This window comes from Nipponia nippon, unplaced genomic scaffold, assembly GCF_047370975.1.
Source record: "Nipponia nippon isolate SJK-2023a ecotype South Korea unplaced genomic scaffold, ASM4737097v1 scaffold_11, whole genome shotgun sequence".
NCBI lineage: Eukaryota > Metazoa > Chordata > Aves > Pelecaniformes > Threskiornithidae > Nipponia > Nipponia nippon.
This window is the reverse complement of record NW_028262302.1, coordinates 29,744,143-29,755,472: the sequence shown is the minus strand read 5'-3', so window position 1 is coordinate 29,755,472 and position 11,330 is coordinate 29,744,143. Positions and strand designations below refer to the sequence as shown.

At 41.8% G+C, this 11,330-nt stretch overlaps 1 long non-coding RNA gene across 1 annotated transcript in view; it reads right to left on the bottom strand.

Moving 5' to 3' along the window:
* Positions 1 to 2,053: 2,053 nt before the first annotated feature.
* Positions 2,054 to 11,330, bottom strand: part of LOC148056946 (uncharacterized) — an 84,295-nt gene continuing 75,018 nt past the window's right edge. Inside the window, exons 4-5 of the long non-coding RNA XR_015702207.1 lie at positions 5,661 to 5,858; positions 2,054 to 3,359 (exon numbers count right to left, since the gene is read on the bottom strand). This is a non-coding gene — a long non-coding RNA (uncharacterized LOC148056946). The remainder of the gene's footprint in view (positions 3,360 to 5,660; positions 5,859 to 11,330) is intronic.

Here is an 11,330-nt window from a genome sequence, read left to right as displayed (position 1 = left end):
ATTCAGGTAGGGGAAGACATACATCTTGTAAATCAATTACAGATCTTTCATGCTGCAGCTCGTTCAGCTTAGTGATGTCTCTCATTCTTTGTTAGCTAAGATTTTCTCCCTAAGAGAAAGTTGGTTAGCTCTTTGGAAGCTGTGTATAAAGAGGTCTTACACTAGCTGCAAATCAGCTTTATTGATCCACATGTCCTGAAAAACTTACAATAATTGAAAAAAACCCTAAAGTTAGAATATCTTTTTATTGGTCATGACCTATACTGAAAAATCTTCTGCTTAAAGGTAAAGCTTCAGATTAAGCAGTTTTCCAGGAAATTTGCAATAATTAACTATCTATGTGACCCCAGCAGAGACCAAGTCCTGAACGGAGATACAAGTTGGTAGAACACCAGGAGATAAATTTAGTAACTTAATTGTATTTCTTATTTTTGTTCCTATTGGTGTATTTGGGGATGCATGCCATTCACCAAGCTCCTTCTTGACTATGGTCAGAGCGGGGAAAATTCATTACATCTGTGATGCATCCCCCTTTTAGTGTGGAATTTGGGGAATGTGAATTGGATACACAGCGGCATAGCCCTCCGCACTTCTGAATGCTGCATGCAGTCGTTATGCAGCAAAGCAATTTTAAAATCAATGGCACAGCGCAGAAGGAATGGCAAAGCTTTGAATGAACAGCATATGAACAAGCACAGATACTGAAGCTGAGTACTGATCACTGCAATTCAATCCCTGGATGATTTCTAAAGACAATAATTCCAGTCTTGGGGCTTCTTCATTTCTAAAATCCATCTCAAGAAAAGCTCTAGGGTAATCTAAATGGTTTGCTATAGGAGTAATACAACTCGAGTTTCTACAGCATCTTATATATGACCATATGAAAAAATGACCATTTAAATATGAACGACCATTTCTATCATGGTGGTTGTGGAGTTAAGATGCGGATATGATAGCAACATGGGAAGGAGTCCAGCAACAGAGCTGCCTTCCCATCATATGCTACAGAGCTTGCAATGCACTGGATACTGGGAAGGAGGATATTTCAGCCTCTCCCCCAAAGAACTCTCTCCAGTAGTACATACAGATGTAGTCCCACCCCAACGATGCCATTACATGAAGCTTGCTCTTCTTTCTTTCCCATCCTAGACAAGAGAACTAAAGGCAAGATGGCAGCCTCCACTGGATGGAGAGAGAATTGGGGCACAGTGGCTGCCTTAATGTTATCAAGGGTCCTGCGGATCTGTAAAATGCAGCAGTTGGCTCTGAAGACCCAGCACCCTCACTGTGTTTTACATGTCTTTACTTTGGCCTGGCTGCGGTCTGGGACTGCGCACTGAACACCGGTGGGTGATGGGCATCTCTTGGATGCAGCTGAGTTACCTCCCAAAGGAAACAGATTTGCACATTTGCCAAAACCACTCCACGACACGCAAGTGCAGTAAAGTGAGGATGATCAGAGATTTACTTCAAAAGTGCATTCCTGGTCCAAACTGAAACACTAGCACAGCTACATGAAGAAGGAACAGCCAGACTACATCCGAGATCTGCGGAGGGCTGAACTGAACCCTTGAGTCCAGTCAAATAGCTGAAAATCCAGCTTTTCTTTCTACGGCTCTTGTTTGTATAAGCACCGCTTTTCAGCAGGTCTATAACTCAGACAAAATTATTTCTTTTGAATTAAAATCTGTGTCCAAGGTATCAGCTGCGAACATTTTAGAAAAATACTAGAAGTCATGCATTTCATCAAAGTGAGCTAATAAAAGTATGCTACACTTTTTCATATGCATTTTTATAATACTTAATTTGATCAACTATTTGTCTTTGCACAGTGCAGTAATAACTTGTCTTCATGTCTGGCTCATACAAAGATGTTTCAATAAGCGACTTGTTAGCACCACAATATGATTAAGAGAAATGGCTCTAAAAAATAATTCGTGATATATAAAAATTCCTTCTTTTTTAAACAGTAAATTCTGTTTATCAGTAAAAATTTTTCAGGGTTTTTTGATTTCTCTAGTTGGGGAAAGAAGAGAGAAAACCTGCCAACAAAGAGAATCTACAGAGTTTAATAAAATTAGTAAGCAAGAAGTAGACATCAAGCTATGTGGTTACATTGTCACGTATCTCCCTCAGCCTTCATTTCTGCTGCACCAGCCAGAGGAGCGTGCTTTGCTCCTGAAGCTAGGCACAATTAATCAAAGCAGTTAAAGTACAATTAAATTAGCATTTTACAAATCCTCCTGCTAACCTATTTAACTTAATAATCCTATGAAATATCCAGAGGAGCAGATACCCAACGTACTTGTGGCATGTTCAACACCACCATGCACAATACCATAAACGCTGGATCTGCACAAACCATGCAATAGCAATTCCAACAGACCAGGGATAATTTACATCCACTGAGGATCTGGTTCAATTATCCTGACCAAGAATAATTTGCAGTCAGGAGCACAGAAATTCCCAGACTGGAACACAGCCAAATGACTTATTTCTAGCACTTACTACCAGATGAGACTTTTAAAGGGAGTTACATGAAACACCACTAATAGAAAGGTGAAAAAAATTGCTACTGACAATAAGTTTCATGCTAATCCTAGAAGAAGGAAATTGGTTTAAATGCCATGAAAGGGGATTCCCCCTCACCCTTTAATTATAAGAACTCCAGCTATTTTAATTATCCAGCAAAGCATGCATTTAGTAATGCTGATTCTGGCTTTAGTCACATCATTTGGTGGTTCCACAGGCTCAGTATAAACTGCATAAAAGAGTTTTTTTTTTTTCCACTCAGCATTTCTTGCCTTTCAGTTTCATTGAATTTCCTCCCCTTCTTGTGCGCAGACACAAGGGATGGATACTTGTGTTTTCAAACTGTGCCCCTTAGACTAGCCTTTACAGACACACTCACACCTTATGTCCCCTCCGAGAACAAAGGTGCTTTCAGATGTTCTTCAGAGAAGAGGTTTGCTTACCTCAGCCTTTATCATTTGTCTTGCTCTTCTCAACCGTTTCTAGTTCTGCAATATCTTTTTAACAAATACCACATAGGGCTGCCATCCAAGCTACATCATTGATTTCAAATATTTTGTGAGATTGGCCCTGAAGGTCTCTCTCACAGCCCTTTCTTACCCTGCTATCTTCCTTTTTTTTTTTTTTTGTAACCACACTGAGCAGAGACTTTCACTGCAGCATCTACACGAACAATTTGGTCCTATTAAAGAAACAGTAAAATCCTTAAATCCTACAGATTGTTAAAGTTTTGCTTCAGCTAACTCTTCAGCCTCACATGCCCCCAGCTGTCCCAGAGTGTTTAGATCTCTTTGACGTCCCACCAGTCTTTTGTCAATGTGGCTATCCTGGAAAAGAAGAAAAAATACTTTGCTCACTTGGACGTTTTGCTAGCTCAGAGCTTACTTTTCCAATTATTATTATTTATTAATACTTTTCTTAGTGTTTTTGGGGAGGATTACTAAGAAATGGATTAAAACACAAATCCCTCTGTAATCCTTTTGTCATGATGAGAATGATTTTGCTATTCTTACCCCTTTTTTTAGGTCCTTGCCTGTGATATTTCTCTCAGGAGAGGTGGCCAGCAGACTTGCATAGCTACAGAGCCACTGCCCCATTTTGGCCTCACTCTGTTCCCGTCCCCTTTCCTTTCTAGGCAAAGGATTGCGTAGGCTCCAGGTTACAAGGCACAGGGCTCCACTCTCCTTCTGCACCCTACATTTCCTTTATATCCATATCTGGGAAAAGGGCAGCCCTCATCTCACTACTGCAGTAGGAACTACCAGAGAGTCACAGTTATTTCTCTGCATTTTTCCATTCCTGTATGAAAGGAGAAAAATGACCTCGTACAGAGTCTTCTTTAGTCTTACATAGAGTTCACAAAAAGAGATTCATCAAGGATTTCTGCATATACAGAAGCCACATCTGGTGTAGAAAGTCTTTGAACTCAAAAGAGTTGGAGACAGGAAGAGCTTTGGTGAGAAAATAGTAATTTAGATATTCAGGTTCAATTTGTATGTCCTCCCCTGGGCACTCATTCGGGTTCATTTCTTGTGTCCTTCCCTGGGCACTCATTTATGGTCACTGTTGGAGATGGGGATGAATCTTTGGTCTTGGCCACTGCACCCATTTTTTATTAGACTCTGTTCTGCTTCCTTACATGATAAATTCTGAGCAGACATGTTCAGAACATGTTTTCAACATTTCTTATCAAGACAATGTAACACTGGGAATTTTTGAGGAACAACACTACAGCTTTCTTTTCTCCACAATAATGTCTTGAAACTAATTATTTCTGCCTATTAGCATCAAAAAAATCTATTTTTTTTTTCCTTATTAACAAAGAAATGTAGATCAGATCAGCCAGTTTTGGAAGAGAAGACTTTTTTTTTTTTTTTAATGAACTATATCCTGCTCAGTTAAAGCTGTCTTTTCCTAATGCAGACTGTAAAATATTCATTTCTTAATAGCAGATTCAGCTCTCTTTAAACCCAATATAGTGTTATGCAGATGAGTTCCCTTTTTTGCAGACATCATGGAAAAGAATTCCAATGCTATATGGTAAAAACTTCAGAATGTTTGAAATATGAGAATATTATATTTGTAGTTTAATATGCTAATGGGAACTGGGAAGAATTGAAGTAATTTGCCCATATATTACTACACCCTCTGTAGCAGGGTAATATGGGAATTTGGACATCATTATTAATTGGAAACTTTGCTTAGAATTTACTGGACATAACCATTAAGTCAAGACATTGCTTGAGGTTGAGAATAATAAACTCCCAATACTGGGTTTACTTTCTCAAATTGTTTCTTAAAAACCATTTCAATTACCAAAAAATGCATCTAAAAATACCATTAATCAAAAGCATAGATTTTATTTGGCGTTTTCAATCTTTCAAGGTGAAAGAGATGGAAATTAGACTCAAAGCATCACTACTAACTGCTGAAATTCACTGTATGTACTCACACTTTATTAGGTACACATTTAGACAAGAGGGAGATGTCTTTCATAACGATTTCATCTGTCCCTACCGCACTCTGCCCAGGGTCCCACAAGTCCATCACCATGAATCTAAGTGCCTAATGCCTCCACATTCTGTCATCCAGAGCTTCTCAAATTATTAAGTGCTGGTGCTTTAATTTAAGGGATATTTTTTAAACCAGCTTTGCTAGGCCAGTGCAAGATTCCATAGGGATAATCTCATATTAGCTTAACCCAAACGTTTTATTCAGCTTCTGTTGATTGGGAAGAGGTTTAAGCAAAATGCAATTGGTCATTCTTAAAATTGAATAAATTTGCCTACAAAAAGGCAAGTGGTGGTTTTGCCAAAACAATGTAATTTTCCCTGTGCATAAGCAAACCTCAGCTTGTGAGCTACTCCTCTTAGCTCAGAGTTTTTCCTCAATACCCATCCACTTCATCACATACTAAATGAGCACCAGCAGCTTGGAGCGACAGGCAGCTTTCCCCCAGGCAACCCCTCCAGTCTTGCCCAACTCCAAATCCATCACCGCTTGCCACAGCCACTTATTCCCTATTGACCACTGCTCCCAAATTCACAGAGTTTATACCCTGAAGGGGTACAGGCAGCATCTTTCCACCCTCCTGTATAACACCTCTTTGCCTGCACCCTCCTTCTCACCTGCTGAGCCCAGTCATTTCATCTCCAACCTGCACTTCATCCTGGATGGTCAGTCAAGTGGGTCCTGTTCTGCTCCTCTTGATACCCTCTGCTGAGCAGGCTGTGTCCAGACCATCATGACAGAAGAAGAACTTCAGAGAGAAAACATCATTCTGCAAATCCTTAGCTGAACTCCACCTTCAGGTTTGGGTCATAATCCTAGGAAGCCACAGACAGGCAGAAAATTACTTTCTTCCCTGTCCTCCCCGCTTACTTTGAGATTCACTGTTGAACAAATCATCCTCAGCTCTAGATCAGGAGATGGGAAAATAAATACCCTTAACACCGTATCATATCTACACCAGTATAGTACCAAATAAATTCCCTAATACCATGAAATAACCGAAATAAAGGGACTGGAACAAATAGCTCTGTAATACCTGAATTGCATATACAAATATAAGATTGCCAGAATTTTATGAAAGGAAGTCTTCGGGATTTTGCCCTTTGAGTACTTCTAGGAAGCAATGTCTAATACTCGCTACATGAGCACACCAGCTTTGTTTGAAAAGCCTGCCTTGCCTGGCATTTTTTTCTGAGCCGTCATTGCCTTTACTCACTAGATGATGGCACATTGCAGGGAATCATAGGTTCAGTGCAGTATTGATCAAGTCAGCACTGATATAGCAGAAATATGTAGGAAGCAAGCACAAAAACTGTGCTTAGGACCGCAGCCTGCAGGGCAGGCTCCCCATCGCAGCAGAGGGGAAGGAAGGAAGCCGGGTGGATGCAGAAGAATTGGGTGCTGTTCTCCTTTTTTGCATTGCAGGGGCAAGGCACCTATATTTTTCCCAGGCTTCCTAAATTCCATAGAGTTCCATTTCTTCCAAGTGCATCACTATTTACAGCATCTCCTGCAGTTCTTCTCCTCATGTCATGGGAAGACAATTCAGCCTCCACCATTTGGAACACAACAGATTGACCATTTCCAACTCTTTTTTTTCCCACTCAAGAAAAAAGACAGAGAAAACCAAGTATCCATGCCCCAGAGCTGGTTCTAACTAATCCTCTTACCAGAAAATAGTTTGGCCCCATAAAAACATCTGTAGAAGTATTCCATGCTGAGATCAAATTTAAAAGATTATTGATGGCTTTGGGGTTTTACCCCTCCCGCCAAGTCAAAGCAATTTAAAACAAAGATGCATGAGGAATGTTTTTTTATTTTTCAACCTTTTTTCCCTTTATGTATTTCCAGTTGATGATTTTTAGGCTCTAGGCTTTTAATTTCTATTTAAGATAGCTTTATTATTTCACAATATTTTAGGGAATCTCAGCTCCTCCAGGACTGAACAATACAACCCTGCCAGCTCTGGCTCCAGGGCCAAACCCAGGTACATTTTCACTAGCTGCGACCGTAGGAGAATCTTGCTGCAGACAAGAGGCCACGCACCTGTGCACATGAAGCAAGCGAGCATGCCCAGGGAGAGGCTGACTCTGCCACTATCTCACCACCCCTGAGATGGAGCTGGGAGGAGATGGAGAGCCTGGCAGATCAGAGACACACAACCACCTCAGGGAGGCTGCTGGTGATGCTGAATTATTTTTGCTGTCTTCATGCTCTCACCACTTGACTCTGCAAGATGCAGAGCAGCCAAGTCTCACACCATCAGCTGTAGCAGACAGAAATACATACCAGTCCTACAATAGGACTACAGCCCAGGCACTAGTATAAAGGAGAGAGCAGGGACACATCACCACAGGCATACAGAGACATCTGGATCCACAACTGGCAGTACTGAGATATCAAGTGATCATGACAAACCAACCCAAGCTAGGGATTTTGTAGAGCTCAGGTGCAGGGAATGGAGATGGGGCTCCCAGCCTGCCCCATGTACACCCTGAATCGGTCATCCCACACTGAACAGCACTGCTTTATTGCTGCAGATTGGCGTTAGTATTGTAATTTGTGCATCATGCTTGTAGTGTCATGCAGACCTTCTTCAGTAAAGGATTTCTAGAGGAAATAACCTGTTTCTGAAGTCCCAGTCTTTCCTAATAACTCCCAATCTATGGAACAAAATTAATCAACGTGACAGTAATTTCTCCTCTCCTCCTACCCGAGACCCGCCCAAGGAGAGGATGGAGCAGAGCCCTGGATGGAGAAGCAGCCCTCCCAAAGGGAGGATTGCCACCCTACCTTGCAGGGCTTTCTGCGGTGCCTTTCTCAATTAGCAAAGTCTTAGGTCATTAAAGAAAAGCAAAAAGATCCAGACACAGTTCAGATTTACGTCCAGTTAGTCAAAGCATGTGGCTACACGACTCAGGGCAGAAAACTAATACAGATCTGTACCATGAGCGGTTAAGAAGAGGAAGAGCCAACGTATAAACAGACCCAATGCTTCTGTAGTCAGGAGGTTCCAGGATTTGGGGTTTTTTTGTTTTGTTCTGGTTTTAAATGAAAGCTGGATTATCTCCAAACTGCAAGGGAGAAGTATTTACAGTGTAATCGTGCACAGGTTCCTCCTTATTCACAAGAACAAAGACTATCTGCATTTCTCCTGTTCCCCAAGGATGCAAGATACTTTCCTAAATTACAGTTCTGTCTCTGGAAACATATATAGTTTTCCTGCACATTTCAGGGAGATTTTCTTTACAATCAATGTACAAAAAAAGAATGCCATAACCAAAATTACAGTCACTCAGGAGGGAAAAAATAAAAGACATGAGAAAGCAAGAAATCCAGGACAGGGTCAGGAAAAACAGACATGACTATAAGGTCCCAAAAATGAGTGCTACGTTCTTACTCCCAGGTGTGTACGTAAAGAGACCAAATAATATTTCTTAATAAGCCACCAGGAATCATTATAGGTAAATGTATGACACAGCCTGAGACCTCATAGATAGCTGGGTAACAATCTGTATTTTTCTGATACCCAAGTTCGTGTCCAGCTAGAGATGGAGAAATGCAACAGTCACCTCCTAAAGAAAAAAATAAGTCACCCCTTTGACTTGAGTCTTTGTTTTTGTTTTTAAATGTTGCAGTGTCCGTATGCTGTTCTCATCCTTACTTAGCACACAAAGTCTCTCCCATGCCTAAGCTTGCAACTCCCACCTCGTCTCCTGCTTCTTATCACTGGAATGCCTATGATAATTTAATGAGAAATTGAATGAATCCAAATTATACTGAGAATTTCTCCCTACTGTTCTGACAGTCCTATTGCATATACACAAGTCATTTCAAGTATGCTCATAAACGGAGCTGCAATGCCTTTCTCACATATCAGATATCTGACGAAGATATTGCTTCCTGTCCCTCAGGACCCTGACTGGCAGTTTCTTTCAGCTTGAAGAGCTGCAGAAGATGTTTGGGAGCTCACACGATCAAAAATTGGTCTCAGTGTATAACATATGATGGGAGTTGCAACTTCCACAAGTTTGACTTAAATCACCCTTTCTCCCCTGCTTTGCCCACACCATCTTTAATGTGTATGCAATGGGACCGGAAATGACCGCTGACCATGACAATGGCACTGGCAGTTCCCTCTTCTCTTTCCACTGTTTTCCCAAAAGCTAGAAGACATTTGCAGCCATGGCCAAAGAGCAGCAGTCAGCACAGGACAAACATGCAACCTCTTACTCTAGTGCACGTCCTTTTCAACTGGGAAAAAACTGGTTCAACTGGGTGATGGAAAACTCCCCTACTTCTGCCACAACAAAGCCATGAATGAACTCTGCTTCCTCCACACTTCTTTTCCATGGTGCATTTTGCAGCTCCTCAACAGCTGGCTAGATGGTGAGTGGCAGCTTTTAGGAGCAATCCTAGACCAAGGTCATTTTCTGTCCCCACGTCTCTCCTTTGGTCCCCCTGGCTCCCCCTCTCCACCCTGGTGTGCACCTTATGCACAGGTTCTGGTCATTCTGGATGTTTCTGCACAACATCCTCAGATGATGGGAACATGACCCTTAGAAGGGCCGTTAGTTCATATTTTAATCCATACCCACAGCATTTCTAGACACCTTCTAACACTCAGCAAAGACCTGAAGCAGACTTCCTTTGTAAAAATGATATGTTCCATGTCTCCAAAATAGCAATTTCTCTTTCATCATAGGGGAAAGAAAGAACATGCTGATCAAGCCAGTTCTTTTCAAAGGATTTTTTTTCCTTTGTTTTTGTGGTGATGTTATCATGAAAATCTCCTAGTTCCACTCAACAAGATGCAAGAAAAGCAAGTGCCAATGAATTTGCTTACTCTCACACTTAGAGTAAGACTCTACTGTGGAGTCAGCATGTTATTGCAGCAAAGATCACTTGGCCTGAGTGTATTTAAAGACAGGTGCAAAAAAAAGAATATTTTGGATTGTTCTAAATACATAGTGTCCTCCAAGGAAAGAAAGCCTTTGCCATTAAATACTATTACCCAAGAAAGAAATTAAAAGGTGGAAAGTAACAAAAAATGGCAAATGTTTTTAAGATGTTATAACCTCTACATTGCCCTCAGATAATGCAACAAAACTACACAAAATACATAGGAGAGCAGGAAAGTTAAAAGCAGTCTTAGTCCAGGGCCAGCATTCTTATCAGCATTGGAAAAAAGAAAATATGCATTGCTTCACTCTGGTAGCATCTGGGATAATCCAGCAAGACTGCACCTCTTTTGCAGAAGAGCACAGGGAAAACCTGTTGTTCTCTGGGACCTGGGGGTTACAGGATGTTTTGTAGCTCCCTGCAGAGTTCTTTCTCTTCTCTGTTTCTCCCTAAAGGAGTCAGCACAGGTTAGAAGTGCTGCCTTCAGCCCTCTACTCACCCCTTCCAGACATTAGTCAGTGTAATAGAGTATGGCACCATAGGGAAACAGTGCTGGAAAGGACTTGGAGAAACCCCTTCCCTGTAATCAATGGCGGTCCTGCAAGATGTTTGTTCAGCTTCTTCATCAAGACTTCCAGAAATGGAAACTGCACATCTCCATACATGGTCGAGTCAGACATTTCAATCCCTTTTCCCACTAGATTTGGGGTTTCCTAGCATCTAAGGTGCATCTCTCCTCTACACTAAGTTCAGCATCACTCTCTAGAGAAGAAGGCCACTCCTTCTCACACACAGAGGAGCCACTGCAGGAAAATGAGGGAGTACTTAAACATTTTATTGCAGGTTTGCAGACCAGGAGGGTGGTAAGGGGAGGATCTGGCTACCCTGCCCTTTCCACATGGGTGGAGAGGCATCAGCTATGCTCTATCTGGAGAGGCATTCAAACACCCTGAGAATCACTGGGTTGTGGGAGACCTAGAATATATTTGCAGATTGGGTTTTCTGTACCTTTGAAAAAAGTGATGGGATTTTTAAACTGGAAGGGAACTGAAAGGGTGTAGGAGAGGTCAGTGATGGGTGTGCACAGGGATTTCCACTTCTCCCCAAATTCAGTCCTTGCTGATGAGCCAGCAGGCACACAGGGGCTCCCAGCGCCCCAGAGTGTCACTGCCATGGTCACATCACCAAGGCAGTAACTCAGCCAAAGGGGAGGTTCTGGTCATTCCCTTCTGGCCACCCTACAATGAATGCATACAGCTAAGCTGCTCACATGTGCTGTCCCATAGGGGAATTTCTGCCGTCTTCAGCAGTTCCCCCATGGCAGACCTCGGAAAAAGCACTTTGTGCTTTGGCTATGCAATGTTTCAGTTCAATGGCACATTTGT